This window comes from Cygnus olor, chromosome Z, assembly GCF_009769625.2.
Source record: "Cygnus olor isolate bCygOlo1 chromosome Z, bCygOlo1.pri.v2, whole genome shotgun sequence".
Taxonomy (NCBI): domain Eukaryota; kingdom Metazoa; phylum Chordata; class Aves; order Anseriformes; family Anatidae; genus Cygnus; species Cygnus olor.
In genome coordinates, this window is record NC_049198.1 from 50,940,892 (window position 1) to 50,964,135 (window position 23,244).

Below are 23,244 nucleotides of genomic sequence, written 5' to 3' on the forward strand. Positions count from 1 at the left end.
GTTCATCACCAAACTTGCTGCGCCATCATCTGGGTCATTAATGAAGATGTTGAACAGGTCTGAACACAGTATTGACCCCTGGGGTACATTGCTAATTACTGGCCTCCAACTAGGTTTTGCACCACTGATCACCACCCTCTGGGCCTGGCTGTTCAGCCATTCTTCAACCCACCTTACTGTCTGCCCTACCACAGGATCTTATGAGGAAAGTGACAAATGCATTACTGAAGTCCAGGTAGACAGTATCTACTGCCATACCTTCTACAATCAGGCCAGTCGTTTCACTGTAGAAGATTTTCAGGTTGATCAAGCGTTAGTGATTACATGTTGACTACATGTGATGATACTCTTGTGGTAGATAAGGAATACGGTTCATTCAGAAGTTTAGGGAAAGATAGGGGTTTATAGGAAAAGTCTGTAAGCAGTAGTTCTTAGACAATAGGTTGAACAACAATTTCATGTTTGGTGTGATTGAAACATGCAGGAAATCATCTGAGTTTTCTTGATATACACTGACAGAAGAATTCAATGAATAACACCCTTACTCTCCATTTCACCCAACAGTTCCACTCATTACAACAGAAGAGAATCCAATATTCATCAGTGGTGTACCTCCTCTTTTCTTGCATTTTCACTCAGCAACGGGTGAGGTCAGAGCAGAGTTGTTCTATTGACAGACATTATCTCTCCCTTCAAGCCTTGACCTAATTCTATCCTTGAATCATCACAGTTACAATACAGTCCTACCCATTTGTCCATGTGGAGTTCAGCAGTATTTCCTGGCATAATAAGCAAATTCCAGTTGTAATGTAAACCAGCTCGTATTGTATTTTATCAGCTTACTTGTAAAAAATGTGTTGAAGAAACTTTAAGATTACAAGGTCAAAAACTAGGAAGTACCTACATTAATAAAATTTGCCTGTACAGACCAAATTCAGATTCTTAGAATATGTCCTTTATGGTATAGTCCAAAATCACACTTTTTTTCCTTATGACTTCATGTAGTACAGCTCTTGAAAAGTCATGATAGAACACTGATAGAAAGCTGATTAGCTTTGATCAAGGATCTACCTTCAGGTATCTATAGTTGAAGCATTTGCTGATGCTTTCCATGCAACAAATATCACGTCTTCATCCAGGTGCAGGAGACCCCAGGTCTTTTCAGGATTCTGATCCTTATTCTCTGGTGGAAGGAAATTTAACCTCACTTGTAAGACACTACAATACTTTGGCTTTGAATATCAAAAATTGTCTTAGCTTGGTGGAAGTCATTTACAGCACTAGGCAAAATTTCCACCTCCCGAAGTAAACAGAAACATGAATTCTTAGAATCAAACGTTAAGCAGTAGTGAGTTGGAGACCACTTAATGGAAAGTATGGAAGACTATGTTAAAGCAAATGGAATAGATTATGGACTCTACGGTGTGGCCAGAGCTTACGAATTTGAATGTGGCACTACCTTGCTTTAAATTCTACTTCTTGCTTCAAAATATTAATCTAAGTTTTAGTATGGACTTTAGTCAGACACATTTCAACCAGCAGTGTATTGTTTTTTCTCAAGGCTCAAACACTTTGGGGCAGGACAGGAGAGAAGAGGGGAGGATAAGGGCATAGAGGGGAGTGCTGTGTTCCATGGTGAAGAATGGGTGAATTTTTCTGATTATTTTTTTTTTCCTAAAGAACAGCAGTTTTGAAATCTTTGGTGTCTGGTTGATCCCTCCTATATTAAAAGACTGTGAAAGGCCATCAGAAGGAAGACTTCTCAGTGATTCGTTAAAGAGGAAGGTAAAGGAGAAGAAAGGTATACATTTATGCTAGACTTAAGCCTGATCATCTCAGTATCTGCAAAGAGAGAAGACTAAGGCCCAGAAATGTGGTTAAATTGGTCTGTGCATGAAGAGCTTGTGTTGAAGAGAAATGGACAGAGTGCCTCTTATTTGTCTTTAAAACACAGCATTCCAAGAAAAAAAAAATATCTTTTTAGCCACACGTCAGGTGAATGTTATCTGTGATGCTGTTAGCCTGAGGCTTTCTGTTCAGGTAGCTTAAAGTAGTGCTACCAAGCAGGCACTGTGAAGACTTCCTCAGCAGAGCTGGCTGATAGCAGCAGGAGTCCATGCTGTTGAAAGCAAGTCTTCTGAAGGCAGCTAATATACTAGTAAGATCTTTGGTAAATCCCCTCAGCTGGCCCAGAGGTCTGTGCAAAATTACTCCTCCATGAGCTCAAGGAAAGACTTGGTTTCTGGAGATGATGAGCCAGAAGCCTTCCTTACGTGGCCTATGGGCTTACAGCCCATTTGTAACAGGTTCCAACTTTTTAATTTCCTTGTCCAGTTGGTCCAGCCAGGAAAGTACCCCTGAGCTAAATCAGTGGATTTGCACACATGCTGCAAAGTGACTTGGATGGAAGCAATAGAAGACATTGGTCCCTATATAGAGGAGATGCTCTTTGCTCTTCACAACACAGTATAAAACATTCCCTAGTCCAAGAGCCTCCTGGAAAGTGAAGTGACTCAGGTAACTCCCGTGCCTGGTAAGACATAACTGAAAGCCACTGACTGGCCCCAGCATGTGGCCCACAGTGTGCTGTACAGGAAGGGTGTGCGTTTGTTTGGAGTTAAAGGAGTTCCACCAGGAAATGATGGCACTTCCAAGAAATGACTCGGGATATTTATTACCTGTGGAGTGGGTGCCAGGCGTGGATGAACAGCATCCTACCTGACTGAGCCAAACTTAATCACCTTCTTCTTCTTTGGCAGCAGAGGCAAAGTCAACCATGCTGAAACTTGAAACACCTTTGTATTATTTGCATATTTCTGTGACGCTTGAGCAGTAAGTGTTTACTGCTCTCATTATCCCCTAGAAAGATATACAGCAGGACTGTGAAATTGGAATAAAACAGAATCTTACCAGCAAAAATTGACATATAATACACTGCAAAGATAAAGAAGACAGTGAACATTAGTGTAATACTTTATGTGTCTTCATATATCATTCCATAAAATATGTAATATAGATAATTCAATACAATAGCATTGACATTCAGACTCGGTCTGAGAGCTTTGTATTTCAAATCAGGGAACTAAAACGCCTCCTGTTCCCAGTTTCCTGTCCTCCAGTGTAATAAAAATAGTAGCAAATTTCCAGCTTAGTAACAATTTCATATGCATGGCAGGTGAGGCACCCAGGTCATGGTGTCTTCAATATAGACATAATTTTCTTCACTTTTTAAAGCAGTCTATTGTGTAAACATATTGGTTGTGATGGTCCAGGAAAAAAATATATATATATATAATATATATATATATATTGCATATTTTGGACTTCTCTTCTTATTATTCTTCTTATATCTTCCTTCTTTGCAATGATTAGGTACTCTTTGCTTGGCCTGTGCTCTTTCCTTACAACTCCCAGTCAATCCTGCATACCTTTGATTTTCCAAAAACCTGTGGCTGTTAAAGGGATCATGTGAGGGTGTTTAAATTATGACTGGAGCAGGCATGCCCAAATTTAAGCATGATCAGGTATCTGTGGCCTGCCTGGAGAACCCTTTCTCCTGATGAGTAGCACGTTGGTGAGTAGTTCCACTGACTTAAATGGGATGACTCATGTAAGCAACGTGCATTGTAGTTATGAGGTTGAACACAGGTGGAAAACCAAAAGGTGTACGGAAATTCTTCTCTGTTGAGTGTGTGCACCCAGTTCCTGAACAGCATGAGCAGCCAGTGCATGTGTTCACAGGTTCCTCTGTGGCAATGTGACCTGCCTGATTTGTCTATGCCGGGAATAAGGAAAAATATCTCTCATCACCTTGCAGTATCTGTAGGTCAATATCTGGATTTTTAACTGGGATTTTTGGAAGTGGAGGAGGGAGAAACTGCACTCACCAAACTGGACAGAGCAACAGAGTCCCTGAGAAATCACACTCCACATTGTTCTGCTATGTGGCATTGGTGATGTGGTACAGCTGAGAGCTCCTTTCTGCTGGAAGGAGGTTGGCCTGAAGACCCAAAGGCCTATCCACGACCCGAGTTGTGCTGATGGAGGGGGGGCAGGCTCCAGCTCTTCATCTGAGCACAGCTGTTGGTGCCAGCCAGGATGTTGCCCTTTTCTCGTCAGACTTGAAAACACAAATGAAACGTTCCGTCATCTGCATTGTATGCGTCCTCACTTTGTTTTGTGAAAAGAGAAAAAGCAAAAGTCATGTTAATAAGGTCCAAAGAAAGCACAAGCATCTTTTAGGCCCACAGGGGAGACCAAAGCCCATTCAACACCGAGCCTGCTGCTGTCATTATTGCTACTACTTGTGTAAGAGATACATTGGGCATTATATTGCCCCTGTGGCAATGGAAACATAAATGCAGCCTGTTACTCATAGTTATTTCAGCGCAAAACAGGATGGATGTCTGGAGTTATCAAACCCCAGGCAAAGGTTGTTCCTCTTTAGAAAGAGGATTTCTGTGGATAGAAAGTGCCCTAGCAAAGAGAAACTGTGCAGCTGCACCAATGTCTCCACTGTCAGGTTGAAGTGTGCTCACACGCCTTGTAGTGTGCTGTTTAGGATCCTGCAGCACAGCCGCTGACAGTGCCATGCCTTCACGTTGCTGCTCACCCAGCAGGCCTCTCCAAAGGAAGAGGGAACCTTGACAGGTCTGCCAGAGAAAGAGGAAGCAGACCCCTCCTCTTCCTCCCCTGCCTACAGGCTTGAGAATCCTGGCCAGTCTCCGTGTTGGCAGGAGGGAGGTTGTGCACCCTGCATGTCCTCTCCTCTCCCACAGTGGCTGAAGCAAGAGCCACAGAGTGGGAACACAAACATGCCCTTGTGTTCCAGTAGCAAAGCTCCCCTGCCCCATCACTGTTGCCATCATCCTGCTGATGTGCTGCACCTGGGTGGCTTTGTGGCCACCCCATGGTGCTGGCATAGGCAGGGGGGCAGGTGAGGTCTGGCAGGTGGCACAGCACAGCCCGATGGCTTCAGCAGCACTGCCCTGACTTGCACCAGAGGAAAATCTCTTCTCTGCCTTTGACAGAGTTAATGTATTTGCCTCCCTTGAATCAGGGACAGAGCGGTCTAATGGTAATTATTGTTATGCAGAAAGTTGAAGTTAATCTCTGTTTTCGCATGAGTGTAAATGCCAAGGCCTGCACACGTATGTTTTAGAAGCAAAGAGAAATTATACACTGAACTGATGGCATTTCATTAGCATTTACATTATCTTTTGGCCCGGAGGGCTCCACAGAAACAGGGACTCTCCTGCACAAGGACTTTTATCTGGGGCTTTATGAGCACTTTTTTTCTTGGGTCATGAAAACCTCAGAGGATGCGGATGACACAGATCCTGTTCCACTGCCTGTCTGTCCTTGTGGGGATGAAGTGTGTCCTTAACTCCAGCCTGAATCTCTCTAGTTTCAGCTCATGTCCATCACTGCTCATTTTTACACCAGGCAGTGTTGGGGTGCTGTTGGGCGCCCCAAAACCACCTCTGCTCCGGGCCGAACCAGGCCTGGCCTGCAGCCTCCCCTCACAGCAGTGCTCCAGCCCCACCACCTCAAAGGCCTTCTGCTGAGCTCTCTCCAATTAGTTGATGGCTCCCCTCTACCAGAAGGCCCCAGATGGGCCCCAGTGCCTGCAGGAGGCCTGGTGGGTGCTGCACAGAGGGGAGCCCCTGCCCCATGCCCTGCTCACATTGCCGCGGTGCACAGCTCCCAGAGCTGCTCCCCAGGGAATATTTTCCCAGCTTCCAAGAGCTTGTGTCTCAGACATGATGAGTTTATGTTTAATAGCACTTGAATCACTTTTTGTTCATGAGTTTATCAGATTGGTTTTGAATTCCATGTAAACTTTTACTATCCGCAATGTCCTGTGGTAAAGAGTTCCACAATGTAATTAGTTAAATGGTGTGTGAAAATGTACTCTCTTCATGTTTGAAAATAATAGGGGTTGTGTCTGAAACTACCGCTTTCTGGTTTTACTGACACTCCTTTCTTCAATTATGGGAACCAGTGAATAATTCCTTAATCACCTTCTCTGTTCCACTTATGTAGAGTGTATGGGAGTCTACCACATCTCACCTCATCACCAAACTGTGTGCTTTCAAACACCTGCCTTGCTCTTCTCTGTACCTTAAACCAGAGCAGATGCACAGACAAGTACTACACAAGTTTTACAAAAATGTTGGTGCAAAGTGACAGTTTGGCAGAGAAATGTTCTCAATTTTATTCTCTTTTCCTTTTCCAAGAGATCCTAGCACAGTTTTTGCTGTTTTGGTTGAGCACCAGCCCTGCTGTGTGCAGAGCCCTGTATTCAGAACGTGTGATATCACCCTGAGTGGGAAAATCCATTGAAACCCCATTCCTGCACCAGTGCAGATCAGGCAGGGTTTTTCCTCCTTGATCTCCTGACTCCCTTGCCTCCACTCTAGTGTCCTGTTTGTTAAGCTAAGATGCCTTCCAGATATATTCTGCTGGGTAGTTTATTTCTGCTCTCATCTTCTTTCAGGCTGCTTTACTCACTCCAAGCTTTGTCCTTCTGGCTTTGAGACAACAAGGTCTATGCCCCAATAAAATAATAAAATACTTTTTTTTTTTTTTTTTACTAGTATTATTATTTTAAATCAGGTTGAAATTTTTATAGCATCTCTGTATGCATTTCTTTTTGCAGCCCTACTGATTGCTTTGAGCTTCATATTTAGGCCAAACTCCCAAGATTCAGTTTTTGGAGTAAATTCCTTCAACACATCCAGCCTCACAAAAGGCAAAAGCTATTAAAAGGCTGTAGGAGGAAGTCATCATGTGAAGAACAGGAAAGAAGGAACAGGAACCAGTCCATAGCCTGCACCACGGTAGCAATCAACCTCCACTGGCACCATTTCAGTGACAGGAAAGTGGCTACAGGAAGAACTGTGAGTCCATACTTTGGCACTGCCGTTACACAGGTGGTCATCTCGTGCCACCCCAGGTAGAGTCTGGCCCTCTGCACTCTACTGGGAACTTAGTACCTGTGGGATCAAACTGGTGCTGTCTTGAATCAGTGTCTAAAAGGAACAAAATCTGTATTCATTCTGTTACCAGAGAACACTAACGTTTATGAAAGTGGCATGTGATTAGGCCAGCAAAGCACAAAACCACCTTTTAACTTTTTTTTTTCTTTCTATCAGTGACTTTTTCTGTGTCTGGTACAGTGTCCATATTAATATTCACTCTGATTTCTGTGAGTCCTTTAGGGTTAATTTGGTGTGACCAGACTTCCTCAAAAACGTCCAGGACCTGTGGTGTATTATGTGTAGGGCCTCAAGGCAACATTACTTAGTGCAACACCCTGCCTGCCTAGCCTGGCAAGAAGGACAATGCAGGTCCAGTGTGTCCTGTGCCCCAGCTCAGATTGGGACCACCTGACTTCCCCAGGGACACAGCCTGAAAGGGACAAAGGGACAGATACCTTATGTCCCAAATAAAGTTTTCAGATAAGACAGTGCTCTGAAGTTTCTGGAAAAAATATCTTGAAGACATGACGTCTTTATAGTTCTGCCATAGCTTTTATATACTGCCCTGAACAAACAGCTTCACCACATCATGCTTCAATTTTCCACCTGTTAAATAGGGAGCCGTTAGAGTGATCTCTTATAATCTAAGAATTATTCCAATTAATCCAAGGGAATAGTGCTGTTGATAATCTTTTAAAGAACTGACGACATTTCTTGGAGGAGAACATTCAGTTGCTTACTGGTTAACAGAAGGCACTCGTAGATGTTAGAACTAATAGCAATTAATTGGCTATGTAAAATCACTGATGACTGAAGAAGCTGACTCAGATCCCACCTCTTTGTTTAAACTGGTCTGTAAATTCTTGACATTTTTGTTTGGTAAGAACAAAGATAAACTGCTTTAAATGTAACCACAACCTGTAAACGTAAAACGCAACATCTGAAGGATGGGTCAGATTTTCTGTTGTGTGAGAGGGTGCAGCTTCTAGATTGAGGTTGAGAGGTTGGCTCAGCACTGTCCAAGTTGTGAGCATTTCCTCTTTGAAAGAAAAGTGGCCTTTCTTCATGATGAGGAAGTGCAAAATATCTGGCTTAAGGCCAAGGGAGCAGGCTGTTAAACTGTCAGAAATGTACATGCAAGGGTGGGCATCTACTGCAGGAATATGCAGGCTCTTAAAGAACGTGGGGAAATGAGGCAAAGAGAGATTTCACCATGGCCTTCAGTCCAAAATGCAGGCAATTAAAGACAATGAAAATATCACCCTATACAAATGAATGAAAGATCATAAACATATAGGAGTAGGAAAGCTTTTCACCTCATGTGCAAATTTTGCATAGGTCCAGGGGCACAGTGCAGCCACAGGGGACTGAACATGCCCCCCAAAATATTTCAGACACCAAGAACTGCCAAGCACCCCCCACAGCACCTTATAAAAATGCAGAAATACAGATGTCTCTGACCTGATTGCATGCCACCAGACATGCACAGCCAAATTTGTTGTTAGACAAATAGCATCTGCATGCTTTTTACAGATAAAATAGTGACCCTGAGACATTGGTACATTCATCCTCAGACAGTCTTTTCATTACATCCATCCCATCCAGACCCTCAGACAGCTCAGGCTGTGATACGTGGGGTCATCGTGGGTGCTAGGGCACTCACTTTGCTGACCCAAGGGTAGTGAGGGAACAGAGTTTCTTTCGCTGTGTCATATTTCAGCCTGCCAAAGCCATTAGTTTACCTGAGAGACTATAGTAAGTTCTGAAAATACCATTTCAAAACTAGGCCTGTCTTCCCCTGTTGTTCATGGGGAACAGCATTTGCATTTGACTGCTCTGCTGATACTTAACTATTTTAATTTTACTACAGTTACTACAGTAACTCCTGCTAGCTAATTATTCTCTCCAAAATAGTTCAGCTTTTCCTCTAGCTCTCAGCACTTTACTCGGGGCATTCACTCTGTTACTTACTTTTGCCAGAACACTGGGATCTGTATCAATGTGACTTATTATTTTCTTGAGGTGTCCCTGACCATCAGACACTTCATCAGATTCTTTAATATCTTTTGCATCCTGTTGCTGTAGACAAGTCATGCACCTGCTGGACCATCTGCAGTTGCAGACTGCAATTCAGCCCACGCACACAAGAGATTTCTTTATCCATTACTTCGCACTTTGTTAAATGGTATCTGTCTGTACAGAGAGGCTCTGGTAAGGATTCGAACTAAGGCCAGCCCAAGACCTGAAAGTATCAGAAGCAAAGTCAAAACTGATTTTGATTCCTGCTATTAAGCCCGAAGGACTCCACTTCTACCTCCAGGAGATGAAAGGAGCATGTGGGAAAACCTGGAGGGCAGTGTGGCATGCTGAAGGCATGCTGAACCCTGTCCATCCTGTATCCAGAGAAATAGGTCTGAGGTAGTGCAGGGGCACCAGCCAGCCTGGCTGTCCCGGACTTCAGCACAGAGTGGGGGAGTGATGGGGCTTTTGTCCTTTTCCTGCCAATTTTCTTGCCTATTCTCTTTGCCTCATGTTAGTTTCTTGCTCACATTTACTGAAGAGCACTAAAAAGTCCTGCTGTAATCACCTGACACTTACATTCATTTCTGTTATGCTGTTTATTTTTTTCTTTCTGCCTGTCACAAGGCAGCCTGTCGAGGGCAGTTTTTCTGTAGATTTATTAGACAATCCGGCAAAATATCCATCTTTGCATCACACTCCCAGAACTCTGCATTCATGGCAATATTTTTTTTTTCCAATTTCCTTGCCAAGTGGGCTGAGAGTAGAATGCTTCTGGTTTCTTTTTTTGCATACATGACCCTGAATCACTGAAAACCGTACAGCTGAGTGTAGTGTTCACAAGTAATTCAGTTGTTTTTTTGAGTTTCTTTGCCCTGTGTTCAATCTCTGTAACATGACATTAATTTCATTTTGGATACAAGTTTCACTGCCCACTAACTAATAAGAAGTCTTCCCTTACTTGCCATAGCTTCAGAGAAGGCAACTGTGGGTATTGTTTTGGTAACTCTTAATAGAACCCACTGCAAGTGTGCTCTCCCCAGGGATACTGTTCTTGGATAACTCTTACTGAGTCTCACAAAAGTGTCTTTCAAGTCATTTGGAGGGTTTGCATTGTGTTTTGTTTGTTTCTTTGTTTTGTTTTTGTTTGTTTGGATTTTTTTTGTGTGTGTCCCTGAGCAACTGACACCTTGTCAAGAAACTTCACAAAAATCCCTCTTCTTTATTTTCTCTCTGAAATATGTTTTTATCACTAATGCTGCTGTACAACCTCTTGGTATCCATACATTAGTTACTGATGCACCAGAGAAGATTTCAAGGAACTTTTTGACCCCTCCCACATTTCACTAATAAGTTCCTACCAAGTCATCAGGATTTGCATGACTCTATTCTCTTTGCTTTTGCTGTAGAGTGTTTTTCTCTTTCATGACTAAAGTGACAAATGTAAGGAATGCTGACAGCTAGTAGGAGGCTGTCCTTCATTCACCTGGCTGGATAATGAAACCTTGAAAAAGAAGGAATAGTTAATACCCCTTGATAGAGAACAGAATTCGGTGCGCACCAAAAACAGTGGCCACTGTCAGTCCCATTATTAAGTTCAGACTGGTTTTGTTTATAATATTACCTTCCCATCTGGGAACTCAAACATTGTACCTTAGGTGGCTAGGCATAAAGCTGAGATGGTGCCTCTGGATTACCAAATTCTCTGCAGTGCATGTGACAGGTCAGGAGCAAATTATAGGATTAAATGTGTTTGCTTAATGGGTCAGCTTAGAACTATGCATAGTGATCAAATTAGCAAATACCGATTTCATGTTCTCCCTTCTAACTGGCATATCCACAGTCCTCCTGTGTGTTATTCATGAACAGAACAAGGTCTGAGCTTGTGGAAAAGCATGTTTATTGTTGACTTTAACTCATGAATAAACTTGCAGAAGGAATTGCCATTAAAATACATTCTTTTTCTGCTCAATGAGGTGATCCTACAACTTCCAATGTTTAAATAGCAAGCCGTATAGTCCTAGTATGTCCAGGGTAATAGGATTCCTGTCTTGGCTCAGTTTTGAATGTTTTATGAGTCAATTAAAACCACTTGAAAGAATTTAGTGACACAGGCACCACACATTTTATTCCCTGACAACTGAGCTCTGCATTGTTTTCCTAGGGTTAGGATTAATGAAGGTTTTTAAAAAACTTTGCCCTAAAGGGAAGTACCCAGATCCCAGTTATTTGTATTTTTAAGCACTGAAACTTGGCAGCCAGGGCACTGTAGGAATTTTTCAGTGATCCAAAACAACCCCAAATATACATGTATTTAGGCCTTCAAGGGTGCTGAAGTACTGCATTTACCGGGACCTGTGTGGCCCCACAGCATCCTGAGTAGTATTTTGTGTGTGAGAGCATGTGTGTACATGTGTGTGACCTGAGGATCTGGAGTGAGTTTTGTCTAAAGAGCATCTTGCAAAAAGTTTTATCGAGGAAGTCACATCAGTCTGATTACATAAGAGCACTTACAATGCTGAGGGTCTCCATCACGACTCGCCACTCACAGTTCCTTTAGAAAGGGAGGAATTAGTCAGCAAACAGCAAGGATATTTGCTATCTGTATTAAAATAGGACTCATCTGGAAATAGTCATGATGCATTAGGGACAAATTTTCAGGAGTGTAAATCATTATTTCCGTGGACTTCAAAGGAACTGAATGCATTTTCCACCCTCAGGGATCTGACCTCTGGATTTTTCTTCAACTTTCACACTGTGTTCGCTACCTTTCTTACCACGCCTTTTGCCAAAGTTATATTTAGACCTTGCTCTAATATTTTATGCTGAATCCTATTTTCCCACCTCCACCAAGCGACACACAGTAACTTCATTCATGATTTTACACAGCCATGAAAACAAAAAGAAGTTCTTTTACAATGTAGTTCCATCATCCCCCTGGGAATCTTCTAATAGGTAGATAGCTTGGTGATTTCTGGTGTCCCAAGAGGAGGAAGCAGGAGAAAGAAAGCATCAATGGAGGTCCGATGATTCTAATTGTGGCAGAATGACTGTGGCAGAACCTCACACTGTGTCTATATATATATGGAAAAAAAATGGAAAGTATTTAATCTGAGAAGAAGAAACAAGTTCCTATAAAAGATCACAACCAGTGCTCGCTTATAGATCACTGAAGTCACCACATGCTTTCAGAAATATGAAACCTCATGCTCCCTTGAATCCTCAGGCACTTGAAAAATTGCATGCAAGGCAAAAGTACATAAAACCGGTCATACTGGGTCACACTAAAGGCCTGTCCAGCTTAATATCCAGTTTCTAACAATGACCAGGAGCAGACTCCTAAAGCAGACTACAAGAACCAGGCATGTAGAGAGTAATTTTCCATATTTATGCTCCCAGCTCTTGTCTGTCAGCCAGGTGCTCTGTTCTTAGGATAACTACAGAGCACCCAGGTGTATTTGGGGTGCGTTTCCCACACACACACACATACACACACAGTTGGCAGGGTTCAAAACAGAAAAATAAATAGGTTTTGCACTGGCCTGTCTGCAGGAAACACCCCACCTGCTCCCCACCCACCAGGGTACTGCATTTAACGCGATGTTGAAACATTATTTTTGAAGGCTTGAAATATCTGGATTTCCCTGGGCTTTAATTTACCACTTGACTAGTTTCCTATTTAACCTTTCACTTCAATCCGTATTTCACAGCATGAAATGATACCCCTGCACAGTATATTTCTCTCTTTGAGGCAAGCCTACCAAAACTATCTTCTGCTTGGCTGTGATGGGAAGAGCATGCAACTTTCTGAAACAACTCAGTGAAAACAATGTACTCAAAGAAAAGTTTCAGAGAAGGTTGCAGCTGAGAAACTGATTGGAGGAAGGGCACATCAGACAGATTTTAACCAAAGTTCCACTTACTTAGAAAGGCAAGTGCATGAAAACTTTCTAAAAGAACCTTTTCCAAACCTCATTTCTGAAAGGTACCTAAGACTGTGCCTAGCTTTAAGCAAGGGAGTTACCATAGAAATACTCCTATGCTTAATAACATGATGACTGTTAAATCAGGGATTTAAACAGGGACATTGTAATTAATCACAAAGATTTTAACAGCCTTAGCTAAACAGTCAAGACTTGCTAGCTGAAATTGTAATGCTATAAATTTCTTATACACATAAGGCACAGCAGGAAACTTTACAAATGGTTCAGGGTTTAATTAGGCACATCTTAATTATCTTGTTGGATGAAAGACCTCAAAACCAAGCTGGAGTGACTATACTTCCTCTTTCACAGTGTATTTATTCATTTTTGCTTAGGATTTAAATAAGAGGAGTTATGGAGAAGACAAAGCCCACACAGAGAGACCTCTCTCCCCACATGCAATATATTTTTGTTTACTGCTGATCATCTCACTGATTTTCGTGGGCAGCAGAAGCTGCCATTGAATCACAGCAGTTCAGAATTAGCTGTGAATATGTGTGTATGCACACGCATGTGGTGAGGTATGGAGATGAGAGAAGTCTCATCCTTCATTTTGTGTATTAATGACAAAAAGGGATCCAAACAATTGCTGCATTTAACAGCAGGACATTTAGCCGAGCTCTCCATGGAATCTACACAGAAAGGTACATCTGTGTGCTTGGCCTATGGGACTAGACCTGTTGGTTTTCTCAGGCAAGAGCAAACACCTTTGGTCCATCCAGTTGCAGTTGTCTTGCCACACACTGGTCCAGAGGCAGGGGAAGCATGGCAGTGGCCAGAGCACTGAAGTGAAAGATAATGTGTTCTGAATTCTAGTTTCTTCTTTCCTAAGTATTTCACCAGGCCAAAATTTGTGACCGGAGTGCCTAAGAGTCTGGTAACTTCTGAGAGTTGAGATGTACATTTACATCTCTTCAGACAGATTTAAGAACCTGAGCTCAGGTTTCTCCCTCTCAAGGAGAAGGTATTTTCCATCATCAGGTTGTTACCGCAGGCAGGAGGGAAGGAGTCCATCTTGTTGCCATCCTCTCCATACATTTCCCTTCAGCACAGAGTTAAAAGTGTCCTAAGCTTCAATGGGACATCTTTTATTGTTAACCTTTCTAACGCTTGGTTCTGTGGCAGCTTAGCAGACATGACTGTTATGAATTCCACTGCCAGGCACCGAACTGTCCCCATGCTCTAAATGGAGAGCCTGTGTGCCTCTTTTGGGGTGCTGCTTTGGTCACCAGACCATTAATAGTTTGGAGCTACAAAGCTGAGATCTGTTGGGTCTAAATCCCCTCTCAGTTCGTTTCCCCACACAGCCACAGGGATGTTTTGAAGACAAGATATCTTGCAGATTGCATTCCACAGAGATAATTTCATGAAGAAGGCTGTGACAACCTTGGGTGGCAGTGCAGGCAAAACACATCCCAGCATGTTTGTGCTGCATCAATTGACTCCGAAGGGAAGCTGATTGCTTCACAAATCCTGTGGGGTAAAGGCAGTGTGAAGTGGATTTCTTGGGAACCCTTTAGGCTAACCAAGTCAAAGCACAGTTTGTGAATGCTGACCTTGTGGGTGCAGCCTTCAAAGGTGCTGGGAGTGATGTCCCTTCTGACGTGTTGCCACAGCAGCGAGAGACGTGTGATGATACTGACAACCATGGATTCATGCCCAGAGAGTGCTGCTCTAATTTTGAAGGCCTGTGGGCTTCTTCTGAGTGACTGGGATTATCATCAGTCTAGATCCAAAACAGATGTGCACTTAAAGTGAATTTGTTAAACCACATTAAAGCTTTGTTTCAGCACTTTTAATCAGTAGTGGTTTTAATGTGATTAGACTTAATTAGCTTCCCCAGTGAATTGGTCTGAACTTAAAGATTTTTTTTGTCCTGAATGAGAATATCTACATATAAATTAAATGAATTCTCAATATCCACTTACATATGTATATATGTATACATATTTCCATGAGAACACAATGTGTGGATGAAGCACTCATCACATCAATGAAGTGAGAGAACTGTTAGTTCTATTGGTGCTGGAGGAGTTTACTGCCTTGTGGATGTGGATTAAAACAGAGGCTGCCAAAATTATTCATCTGAATATATTTTCACTTTCTATGTCTTTTCATTTACTTTATTTTCAGGGGCCATATTCTTGGATATAACCAGTGATGTTTTGAACAGGAAGAAAGGGCCTCAAGTTGCACCAGGAGAGGTTTAGATTAGATGTGAGAAAGAACTTCTTCACAGAAAGTGTAGTTCAGCTTTGGAGAGGCTGACTAGGAAAGTGGTGGAGTTGCCATCCCTAGGGGGGAACTGGGTTTGTTCAATCTGGAGAAGAAGAGGCTCAGGGGAGACCTCATTGCTCTCTACAATTACCTGAAAGTAAGGTGTGGGGAGCTGGGGGTCGGCCTCTTCTCGCAGGTAACTAGTGATAGGACCAGAGGGAATGGCCACAAGTTGTGTCAGGGGATGTTTAGGTTAGAAATTAGGAGAAATTTTTTTCTCAGAAAGAGCAGTCAGGCATTGGAACGGGTTGCCAAGGGAGGTGGTGGAGTCACCGTCCCTGGGGGTGTTCAAGGAAAGGCTGGACGTGGTGCTTAGGGACATGGTTTAGTGGGTGACATTGGTGGTAGGGGGATGGTTGGACAAGATGATCTAGAAGGTCTTTTCCAACCTTAATGATTCTGCGATTCTGTTTAAGAGATATGTGGATGTAGTGTTTAGGGACATGGTTATGTGGTGGACGTGGTAGTGCTAGCTGATGGTTGGACTTGATGATCTTAAGGGTCTTCTCCAACCTAACTGATTCAATGATTCTGTGTTTTTCAGCAGTATAGTAGCCTGTAGGAACTAGAGTTTAATATGTTTATTAATTAAAATAAAACTTATATTCACTAATACACAAAAATATTTTTTTCATGCACTCCACATTGCACATTAATGGGACTAGCAGTTGTAATGAGAAGATCTAAAAAGTTCTGAAACAGGAAATGTTAAAGGATCCATTTATCTTGTTGTAACAGTTTCCTGAACATTCACAAACTGAGTCCATAAAAAATGTTGGTAAATTGGAGGCTATCATGTCTTGTTTGTAGCAACGTATATACAGACACATGTACAAACAACTCCAAAATGTGCCATTTCCTGAAAAGAGACGTTAGTGAGACGTCATCACCTGTCACGATTGCTGCTGTTGCCAAAGATGTTGGTTTGTCAGCTTGACCTTTAAACTGCTGTTCGGATACTTTTGTTTAATCAAGATTTGCAGCTTTAAAAATGTCAGTAGAACAAAAGCTACTGTTGTCCTGACCCAGCTGAACAGATGTCAAAGAGTTGGTATTTAGCTATGGACAAACTTCCAAGTCCAACTTAAAATGAGAATGTATTTTGTTTGTAGTTATGGTAGGGTACATCTTTACCTTTTATTTCAATTTATGATGATGTTTCATACTCCTTTCTGCCATCAGTGGAGTGGCAACAAGTGGCTTTAACTTTTACTTAGGTTTAAGTCCAAAATTTGACTTATATTCATGTGTTTTAAAGGAAAATCAAATGTAAAGAAAAAAAATTGGCAGTCCTCAGACAGATTTAAGAGTAGCGTGTGAATGGGGTTTACCCGTGAGCTTTACTGATTCAGGAACCAAATGAGTGCATTTTCTGTTAAAAAAAAATAAAAATAAAAAATGTCTCAAAACACTTTATACACTTTTGGTAGGACATTGGAGACTCAGAGTATTTGTAGTTAAGCCCCCTTTGTATGGCCAGTGCTTTTGTAAAAAGGAGCTTAGAGGCAAAAGCAAATCAGATTGTTGAAGTTTTACTCAACTGTTTGTTACTCTGGAACACTTTTTATTTATTTTTGTTTACTGATCAGTCTCTTTTGCCCTGAATTGCATTTTGTAAAGATGTTTATGTAAGTGAAAAATTAGACTTAGCAGCATTCCGCATTCACTTTGCATGATGTAAATAATTGCACGAAGTCCAGAGAGTCCAGAGTAACCAGACTACCAATAGTTGGGTGAGCTGGGGCATAGGCAGAGCTTTATTTTTATTCTGAAGAAGTTCAGATGAAGAAAGCAAGGAGATGAACAAGTAAAACTCCGTACATGGTCTCTATGTGCTGTGTGCTGGTGACAAGTGGGTAGGTCTCTTCTTCCTATCCTATGATGAAGTGATGCATGTGAGAATTTGAATTCTATCCCCCGGGCATCTGTGTAATCTTTAGGAGGCCACGCAACAGACCTCAGCTACGGTTCCTATTGCAATGAAATTGTGTAGATGGTCTCATCCACCTAACTCAAGGAGTCCTAAGTGGCCTTTGAATGCAGGAACTGATGGAGTGCTCAAAGGTGTTAAATCGGCTGCTAACAGCTCTGACAAAGTACCTCACATCTGGCAGCAACAAAGGAGGAGAGACAGGCCTCAGTGTTGTAAGCAACTCCTGACTCTCTCTCACGGGTGTATGCAGAAGCAAATCTCACCCTTGGTCTATGACATGTTGCCTAAAATGAGTAATACACTTCTTTCTGGAAATTATAGGCTTATTTCTGGGGCAGATTCCTGGTATGTTTTTGAAGAAATGACTCCCATTTCTAGCAGAGAAAGTGACAGGGAATCGGGAATTAGGCCTTTCATTTCTAGGCCTTAATTGTGGACGAATCCGTAGGCTTTTGGGTTCTTGTCACGGTAGCAGACCCTCAAAAAAAACCCAGTGGTGGTGGTCCGACCCGTGTCCTGCTCACAACACACCAATGCTGATAACTCCCCGGGAGTTATCTAATAGTGGTGAACACAGCCGGAAGGTAATGTTTACCTTGAGCACTTAAATTCTGCGGAGTACAGAAAGCCAGGTCATACCCAGATTATTTAAAAGTACACTCGGTTACCGAACACCGCGTCTTGCGTTTTGCCAAAGAAAGCTCCCTCCTTGCTGAGTAGTGACCCCTTAAGGAAAAACAGAGCTACTGCCGCCAGCGATACCTCGCCGTCGCCAGCTGTTCTGAGATCTGCTTTCTTGTCCCCTCCCTGGCCGAGGTTGTTTCCCTCATTCTCTCTTCAGCACATTGACGAAAGGATGTTATAACCCGGCGTGTTAAGAAATAAAAGATGTTGCTCAAATGCATTGAGAAGCAGGTATTCTGGAACTTCTGGAAATATTTATGTCAGGAATTGTGCCCATGTCCCTTTCTTCTTTTTTCATGGTCTGATTTGTTCATTGATGCTGCACTGCCAGGCCACTTTGGATGTCTGCTCCTTTGCTTTACCACAGTTGTTCACCTCTCTTATTTTAATATAGAGAAACAACTTTAAAATGTATGGTTTTTTTTTTTTTTTTTTTTTTTTTTTTTTTTTTTTTTTTGTTCCAAAGTTCAAATGCTGAAATCCCGGTATCAGTGGTTAACCACAACTTCCTCCAAAAACTTCTTCCTCCAGGGAAATATCTGGAAAAAATGAACCCTAAAACTTGCAGACAGAGAAGATGAGGAACTCATCTATCAATTGATATCAATTGACAGTATCTATCAATTTTGGAGTGTTTAATCTTTCTTAGGGTCTGACTTGGGAGGTTTTTTTTGAATGTTTTCTATCAAATAATACTGGCAAACAATCCTATAGCACCTTTGTGCGTGGTGGTTTTTGTAAATGTTTTTGCGGTGTAAAGGACATGTAGAATAGCCTCCTCAAGAGTCAATCGCTAAGAACTGCTAAGTAGCAATCCTAGATTTAGGCTCTGATCTTATGTGTTTTTTTTTTTTTTTTTCCCCATTGCATAACCTTTCCAAGCCTACGGGGAAAAAAACAAAAACAAAAACACTTCCATTGAGAGGTTTCAAGTAGATCGTGCAGATCTTTTCTAAAACTTCTCGGAGCATTGCATTTCCTGCCTAATTGTGTAATTACCTGCTCCAGCGGGGAACGCGGCTCAGGTTAGCCAAGCACCCCTATACAGAGATTCTAGGACACGTTTTCCAGACGATAGGGAAGTTCAGACCGGTGCATTTCCACTGTTAGCAGTACTTCAAAGCTCTCTCAGGTATGGCTGCGCTGGGTGCGGTTTCACCCATGGAGTGAAGGCTTTACCTGACCAGCTCTCCCGTGCCTATCGGTGGCGGGATACACAGGCAGGAACGGACCCGCACCGAGAGCAAGGGACGCAAGTCCCTGCCGCTGTGAGACCTTCCCGGGGCAGGATCCCCCTGCTCAGCACCAGGTGCGGGGCTGCGCTCGAGTCTTTGCAAATCCCTCTTCCCCCGAGCATCCGCCGCAGCCGGGAGGGGGGGGGGGGGGGAGGTGGTACCGCCGCTAAACCCCGCAGGAAGCCGCAGCTTAAGCAGGTGCGTAAGTGGGAGCACGCAAGCACCCTGAGGGGTCACCGCAGCTGCACCCGCCTTCCCCCCCGTGTCCCCCACCCCGGGGCGCCCCCGCCTCTCCCCGGGACCTGCCCGCAGGTCGCCTGCCGGCAGAGCCTCCCGCCAAGCTCCGCCGATCGGCGGGGCGGCCCCAGGCAGCAACACCCGCCTCCCGACCCCCGCCCCCCGACCCGTCCTGCCCTGCCCTGCCCTGCCCTGCCCCGCCAGGGCCGCGGTGCCTGCGCCCTCCCCGGGGCTGGGGCCGGGGCCGGGGCCGGGGCCGGGGCCGCCCCACACCCTGGGGCCGTGCAGGCTCCTCCCGAGAGCAAGCGTGCGGTGCCCGGGGCGGGCATTAGCGCGGCGTGTGCCGAGGGGGTGTGTATGTGGGCTGGAGTTTATTATTATTATTATTATTAAGAAAGAAAGGAAAGGGAAAAAAAAAAAAAAAAAGGGGGTGGAGGAGGAGGGAGGGGGGTGAAGGAAAAAGGCCCGGAGAGGAGTTTCCAAAAACTTCCAAGGAACTCGCTGCTCCAAGTCCCAGGCGGCGGCGGCGGCGGGCGAGAGCGATGCTGGAGCCCCGGGCGCTCCGGGAGCCGACAGAGGCGGCGGCGGCGGCGGAGGGGGCGGCCGCGGGGACGGCGGCGGCGGCGGCGGGGAGCGCGGGGCCGCCCGGAGCCGGGATGGCCGAGAAGAAGAAGGACGGCAAAGCCAAGAAGGGGAGGAAAGGCAAAGGGCCCGGCAAGAAGCCCGCTCCGACGGAGGAGGGCGAGGCGCCCGGCTCCGCCACAGGTAAGCCTGCCGGCAGGTGCGGGGACCGCGCTGCGCGGAAAAAACGCGCTTCTACCGCACCCGCGGGGCCGCAAGCGGCTGCCCCATCGCCGGCTGACCGCCGGCCTGCCGCCCGCCCCAGACCTCGGCGGCTCTCGGCCAGCTGTTGCTCTCTTTCTCTCTTCTTTGCCTTCTTCTCTCCTTCCTTCTTTCTTTCTCGGGGGTGTATCTCCCGTTACAAAACACCTTCCCTTTTCTCACCTCCTTTCGCCAAGAAGCACTTAGCCGAGTTGAACAGATGGCAAACTTTCGTGCTGAGCATTTTGTCTAAACTTGCAGCTATTTACTTAGGGATGATCAGAGAGGACCTTTTGCTCACTTAGGAGCACGTGTTCTTTGCCTTATGGCTCCCCAGTATTAAGTGCAAGGATTTGTGCCAGTAAGACCCTCGTCCATTGTAGGTGTCCACGGATGCGGCTCTCTGTGAACCTACCCGAAGGCAGGGTCACAGCTGAGCATGCTGCCTCACTCACCATAGTTATATATTTCTTTCAGCCAAACGCCCCAATCAAGATCAAGACTTCTGAGTGCTGTACAAACACACATGAGCACATGATGCTTTTCCTAGAGAGCTCCTGTTATGCCACCTAGTTTAGCAGAGGTACATACAAAGAGGTAGCTTTTAGCAACAGTACTATGCACCTGGAGTTATTGGTCAGATTATTTGTTTGAATTCTTTCTTACTGGTGGGAAATAGTGTTAAAAGAAGCCCACAAAGAGCAGAGTCTGTTGCCTCGTTTAGGTGTTTCTTTGCTTTTTTCTTTCCTTCCACTAAACAGACAGACAGAAAGCCCAAAAGGGTAAATTTCTTTAAATACACCTAAGTTAATTTTGCTTAGTGCATCATGACCAACGTGATGCAGCTCTAGAGTTTAATCATCAGCCCTCAGGGAGGATGTGTGTGATTCAGCTGCAGCAGGTATCCCTTCGGGCTTATAATCTTTACAAACTTGCACTGCCCAATGCATCCTCTGCTCTGTGCCTCTCAGAGAGACGCCCAGTTCACCCAGCATCTGCCCAACAGTGTGTGTGAATGAAAGTTTCAGGTACAGCAGGGGAAGTTTCCCTTGCTACACCAAATTAGGGGCAAACTCTTCATTTGACCTTCTTGCTGTTTCTCTCTCTTACTCCGTTAGGACTCTGTCTCTTGCAACATTAAAACCCCTGGCAAAAACTTACCAGCAACAGCTGGGCTGTTTGAGGTGTTTGGGTTTTTTTGTTTGTTTGTTTTGTTTTGTGGTTGACACAGAAAACGTGAGGGCAGTGTCATGCCGGAGGATTTGTGACAGGAAATCTCTGACAATGAAATGTGAAGGAGGTAGACTTTTTCTGACTGTGTACACCTCGGGGTCCCGTGGTGTCCCATCCCGTTCTTGTAGGAGAGTTTGCTTTCTTCTGCTCCATGGACAGTTTGCTACTCCAGCGGAGCAGGGCTGCTCAGTACTGGAGAAGCTCAGCACTGGAGAAGCAGGGACAGTCTCTGGGAGCTGGGTCCGGCTCTCCGCCGGGCGTGAAAGACACTGAGTGCTTTGGGCTGGGCACTTGTGCCGGTGAGGAGGGAGCAGGAGAAGGAGCTGTGAACCAGAGGGGATATTCTTGAGTAACCCAACCAGCCTGACTCTGAACTAGACAGAGTTTTTTGGGAAGATGGCTTTCTTTCTCGTGTGTGGGACACCAGATTAATAAGAGCATGGAAGATCTGTGCAGGCATATATCACCTGGATTTTAGGTATCCACGTGTATTTAGTGCCCACTGCTGGTGCTGTGGTCTGACCAAGTTTGCCATTGTGAGGATTATCTGAAACGCTGAATGGTAGCAAGTGTAGTCTGAGGTTCTCCAAGGCAGGGTTCAGATCATGCCTAGGTCTTCAGGCTTTGCTAGAACTACAGAGAGTTTGTGTGCCTCTGATTTGAGCGGCATGGCATCAAATATGGCAGTGTTTGAGCCAGAAAGGGTCCATTTTTCTGTAAAGTGGTGAACTCGGGTTTCCAAAGTGCCAGAGTGTTTTTGCCAGTCTGAAAGAGTACCGCCTTCATCCATACCTGACATTACTAGTCAAAAGTTTCCTGTGTGGGCAAGAACTGAGCATTCTTCTATCTTATGTAATTAAAATCCCGCTCCTTCCAAGATGAGTGCATGCGGCGGGGTAATTCACATGTGTAGCTAATCCATGCACAGTATTTGCAGGTACAGTATCTAATGAGGAGAATTAAATACAGCAAAAGACATCACTGTACACTTGACTCACAATGAAACAAAGTCATGCTGGTGATGTTGCATTTATAAACCATATCTGCTCTGTTATTTAATGATAGTTTCTGTTTTGGGGGAGCTTAGAATATGAACTAGCTCTTTAGAAGAGAAAGAGCAGAAAGATTGGTTAATGTAAAGTATAGCAAGGGAGTAGTTTTACATTTCATGTAGCTGTCTTCTATTCTCTCTGCTCAAGCTTATTAGAGCTTGAATTAATGACTAGGCTACACACATTGTTTAATAATGTGCACAGAGGATGATATGAAGGCCTCCTGACTTTGGTGGAACCACAGTTTCTCCTTTTCACTGATACAGTTTTGCAGTGGGAAATTAGGCACCTGGTGATCAGTTCATGTGCTTAGGATGTACAGTTTAAGAGGTAGTGAAGCCATCTGGGGTTTTAGTTACCTTCTTTCTTAAAAGTAAATGTCAAGGATTGTCATCTTCTCTGCTGCATTCTGCTCTACCCGTAGTAGTGTGGGCTTTCTCCCATATGAAAAAGATCAGCTTACAGATGGTCATCAGTTTTAAGATCCATGCACTAGCACAGGAGTCCTTAGCAGATCTTAAGGTTTTTGTTTAGTGCTGTGTTTCTGATTGTAGCTTCTCTAGGTTTAGTTTGCTTATATCAGTCCACATATTTCACGTATCCCTTTAGTCTTGGGCCAAGAAGCATTGTTTTATTGGTAATTTAACACCAGGTGAAGAATCAGCTTTTTCATTTGAAAAATAATTGTATAGAAATATGTTTCTTTCCTATACTCTCTCATAACTAAACTGTGAACTCCAGAATTCCTGTTAAAGAAGATACCTAATTAGAGCATTATGGGGAAAA

At 43.9% G+C, this 23,244-nt stretch overlaps 1 protein-coding gene across 1 annotated transcript in view; it reads left to right on the plus strand.

The window, feature by feature from the left end:
* Positions 1 to 20,053: 20,053 nt before the first annotated feature.
* The window catches only part of NRG1 (neuregulin 1), a 183,112-nt gene continuing 179,921 nt past the window's right edge, over positions 20,054 to 23,244 (plus strand). Inside the window, exon 1 of the mRNA XM_040541542.1 lies at positions 20,054 to 20,116. The gene's annotated coding sequence lies outside the window, so the exon portion shown is untranslated. The remainder of the gene's footprint in view (positions 20,117 to 23,244) is intronic.